The following is a 5,161-nucleotide window of genomic DNA, read 5'->3' as shown; positions in this document are numbered from 1 at the left end:
TCGAAGGTTTAGTGGAGCCGCAAAGCTCAAGTCCATATGCCCAGATTGGCCTTATTACAGTCATGTAGATCAGTCTTTTTTAATGTTTTGGAAGTTTAGAAGGTTTGTCTTGTAAGTGCTGTAATAGTCGAAATCGACGTGTAGTTTCCTGTCTTTTCAGTCTTGTGTGAGGATTCCAGGTTAATCGCTTGTCCAAATGTAGTCCAAGCGGATCTGTTCGACAGGGGTAAGAGTGACATCATTAAATGAAACTGTAGGGCAGTCAGTAGGTTTACGACAAAGGATAAAGGGCGATTTGATGGGATTTGTTGGAATTTATCTTAATCCTCCAATTACGACACCATTTTTCGAAGGCTGTGATATGGGCTCAAAAATGTAAAATAATTATTAATTATATTATTTCAAAAATTTTTTGAGACAAGGTAATATTTATTAAATAAATCAATTTTATATCCAAATCCGTCTCAACACTTTATTTATTCATTTGTCCAACGTTTCGGCCTTTCTAGCCATCTTCAGGGACATCTTCAATACAACAATCCTCTCACATTAATTTATATTTTCTATTTGCAGGCTATTCTGCCCAGGTCATTTTCTTTATTTAAAGTTCAAACCTCTTTATTTAAATTTTAAAACCATTAACATTTATTTTTTCTATAAGACACCACACCATATAACTTTAAACCATAATATTTCTTCAAAATTGCTTTATTATTTGTTATTTTATTTTCCATTTTATTTTTGCATTTTTTAAGGTTTGTATCCCAAATTTTATAAATTAATTTTCTAGGGTAAAAATTATCCAAAAATATTTCAAATATCTTATTTTTCACTTTATTAATAATTATTTAAAAATAAGTATTTTTATGAAACAACGTATAAAATACCGACCTCAGTCAGTAGATCAGTCTTTTGTATTACAAAGGTTTTGGAAGTTTATAACGTTTGTCTAGTAAGTGCTGTAATAGTCGAAATCGATGTATAGTTTCCTGTCTTTTCAGTCTTGTGTGAGGATTCCAAGTTAGTAGTTTGTTCTAGTGTAAGTTAAAGATCAAAATAAAAAAATTCACTAGTTAAAGTCAACTGTCCTCAGTCAAAGCCAACCTCACATTTATGTAAATTTAGCCCTAATTTTCACAGAAAAGAATCCGTTGGTGGTTAGTTCATCCCTTTTGAGCGAACTTATTAAAAATTAGTGTTCCTGAGATTTTTATATTATTATTTCATGATTCTTCTTAGACAATTAACTTCAATATTTCTGAATCAATGATTTTTTTAAAAATATTTACTTTGGAGATTATTTTTTGGTAAACATCTGTGCATGAGATCCGCTAGGAGTTAGAAGTCTGTATAGAAGGAAAAAGGAAAAAAGAAACTATAATTTGCATGCAGGTGATACAAAGCAGTTTGATGAGAGTTATAACTTATGTTTAATGATATACTTGACTATTAGTATCACTTTAAAACTTTAATTTACAATTTTTTCGTTTATCGTTGCGCTGAACACGTTTTTAACAACGGTATTAGAACTGGCCAAAGGAAATTTAAAAAAAAAGTTCGAAAAAAATATTCTTTGGAAAACTATTCATCATAAAACGATCATCCCACTCTGAATTTATGGAAACCGTTCTAATTATAGAAATTAGTCAAAATATTAAAATAATTTTAAATTTTTCAATTTCCATAGACAGTAGAGTGCATGAATCACATATGTTCCCTTCATAATGATATGCTATTTACATATTCTTCTGAATACATTATTTTATATTAGTTTTATTGCACAATCTTTCATTGAGGACATGCTTCAGACTATCAATAATCATTTCTCAAGGCTGGTGAAAAATAAATATTGATTGACTCAAGTGGGAATCGAACCCACAACCTTTTGGGACCATCAACGTTCTCAGCTATCACGTCCTTTTTCCAATTTTTATTTCATATTTAACTTAAAAAAATAAAATAAAACAAATAAGTTAAAATGCTCTACACCAATGTACCTAATATTTTTTTAAGACTTGATCAGTCATTATTTATTTATATATAAATTAATGATTCTCTTAAGAAAATCTTTTTAAAAATAAATGTAATAAATATGAACATGGATAAAATAAGAATTAATCAAAAATTTCCTCCCAGTCAACTAAATCAATGTGATGATTAGTTACAATATATTTTTAAAAAAATACAAAATAATAGACAGTAAAACTAATAAAAACAAAACAATAACGTGAAAAAAATTAAATCATATAATACAATACGCTTCTCGAATTCCAATTAATAAATACGTTTTATTATTAATGCCATATAATACCTCCCTCTTCCGAGAAGTAAAAAGAATACAAAAAAAAATCCTGAATACAGGGACCACTTAAACGAATTGGAAGATAAAAAAAGGAAAAAGGCATTTGCGGTGAATTAACCTCAGGACTCAGCTTTCTGTAGCAACACAAAAAAAACAAAAAAAAAAACGAAACCAGCAAAAAAACTGGGTACTTTAAATTCAGAAGGGCAGTCAGGAGAAAGGAGCTTAAATTTTCAAAGTAATTGAATTTAACGGCACTTACCACATGTAAGTCTACAAAGCCTTTGAAAAGGGGACATTAAAAAGTAGCACAAAACAAAATATAATCCTCACAAAGTGAATTTGATAATTTAAGAATTTACAGGTACAAGAAACTTACTATAATAATTTTACAAGTGAGAGGGCGAAATATAAAATTTGCTTACTATTTTAAATAATTAAAACAAAAAAAAATTAATTTTCTAAACTTTTTTATAACGTTGAATTATAAAATATAAAATTTAGTAATTTGTACTTTCTATATTCTCCTTTATTTTATTTTATTTATTTATTTTTTTTATTATTTATTTATTGTAATTTACAACTGTAAAAAATAATACAATATGTAAATATGTTGTATGTTTCATATACACTTGAAAATTTTGGGAAGGAACCACCCATTGGTGGTACTTCAAACATTAATTTAAATTAGAAGGTCCCGTGGCCATCTTCTTTTCAGACGCCTCGGAGGATTATCAGGGATTGTTAAGGATGAAAGATTAAGAATTAATGGGTTAGGATGGTTAAGGAGTTTGGAATGAAAAGACGCATATCTGTTTTGGGTCAAATCTGCAACGAATGGGATGTTAAGGTCTTTATGAATGAGTTTATTTGTAACGTAATAAGGAGCATCAAGGATTTTACGTAGGATTTTAATCATAATTTAGTTCAGGAAAATTGCAAGTTTACCAAGAAGTAATGTAAGCTAATTTCTTTCAATGTATTATGGAATAATGTAAAACTCTTTGTGATAGGCGAAGGTACACAGTTTACCACTCACTCAAGTGCATATGCCTAATATGACAATTTTTTTCTATATGTACGCCGTATATTTTTAAGTTTATAAGCTTACAATTCCTAATGCATTTAATAGTACCTAAAGTAAGTAAATTATTTAAATTTAAAGGATTAAATTCGATATTTAACTAGTATACTATATGTACGTATGTATTTCATATAATATATTTCATTTTTGATTTTAAAGTAAACGACTGAAGTGTCAAGCATATTCAGAATTTCAATATATGGCAAGTGATCGTAAAGACTTGATTGCTGAGCGAACTGGAGTCGGGTCCAAGATAGGGATGGGATATCGAAAGCAAAATATCGATATCAATATCGGATAGCAATATCGATATCGATATTTTAGTGCCTATATAAATCGAAAATTTAACGAATTAAAGTAATAATAATTAAAAATGATAGCATGACATAGGAAGACTTATTTTATGTCATACCTAATCCAAATATATAAGAAACTCTAAATCACAATAAAGCAAAGCGACACCACGAAAACTATTTCATAAACATAAGAAATATAAACTAAAATATAATTGTTTAGTATAGAAAATTTAAAAATGGAATACGTTATTTTATTTTGATAATTACATGTTTATTTCGATATTTTCTAAATGAGCCACAATAATCCGATATTATTTGATCAAAATGTCGATATTTTGTTTAAAAAGACTTGAAAATTGAAAACTAAAATATCAATAAAATAATTTTAAAAGTTGTTCCCGATCATCAAAGGTCGAACGGACCTATTGAAAACAATACATCGGGTTGCATATTGTCAATATTGCTTTCATTCACACATAGTTTTTTGAGGTTACTTTTTTTTTTTTTTTATTGAAACCGATATTATCGGAGGAAAATATCGATATTCCGATATTATCGGAGAAAAATATCGATATTCCGATATTATCTGTTACTTAATATCGATATCAAAATATCGGATATCGGAGACCAAATATCGATATTTCGATATTATCGATATCGATATTCCATACCTAGACCTAGAGCGTTTAGCTTAGAAGGTTGTGGGTTTGAATCACTCCTGGCTTTGTTAAAATTTATTTCATGGCTGATCCGAGAAATCAATCTGGACATTCCCGCTCAAAGGCTGTATAAGTCCTGATAAGGAACTTGAAACATAAAAAAAGAAGGAAATATGGTCATGTTTGTGCTTAATTGGTAATGTAACATATTTAGTGAAGTTAGGTTTATTAGATAATGAGAAGAATTTCAACAAAACCCAAGGTAGCAAAATTTTCTTTACTTTATAAAGATGGAAAAATTTACAGGTACACTGCTTTGCCTTTTACTGACTATGCGTAATTAAAAGTTTATAACGGGAACTGAAAACGTTCTCCGGCCGGAAGATGGTCCGGTTAGAAGTTATAGTCTTAATCCGGCTGCAAAGCCTTAACAAATCATTACTAAACTGTATTTTCATTTATAATATAAACCATTATGCACATTATTTACAATATTTAAAATTATTTTTAATATTTAAATATGTGTTAAATAATTTTATATTAAGAGATTTTAAAAATCATAGTAAACAAAGAGGGGTATTGAATAGGAAGTAAAAATATATATTTATCTATATAACATAAATACGTATTTATTTAAATTAGTACTTATAATTAAAATCAAGTGCAAAATCAGTCTTTAAATTTTTAAAGTTAGGCCTTTGGCTTTAGGTGTTTATAAATGTATTATAAGCAAAGGAATGTAAATGTATTATTTAAAAATTCTACAGTTTTGAGTAAGCACTAAGTAGAACATTAGTAGAGGGTTCCTGTATTACAAGCG

This window comes from Halyomorpha halys, unplaced genomic scaffold, assembly GCF_000696795.3.
Source record: "Halyomorpha halys isolate HHAL.00 unplaced genomic scaffold, Hhal_1.1 Scaffold553.1, whole genome shotgun sequence".
Taxonomy (NCBI): Eukaryota; Metazoa; Arthropoda; class Insecta; order Hemiptera; family Pentatomidae; genus Halyomorpha; species Halyomorpha halys.
Note: the sequence above shows the minus strand (reverse complement) of the source record.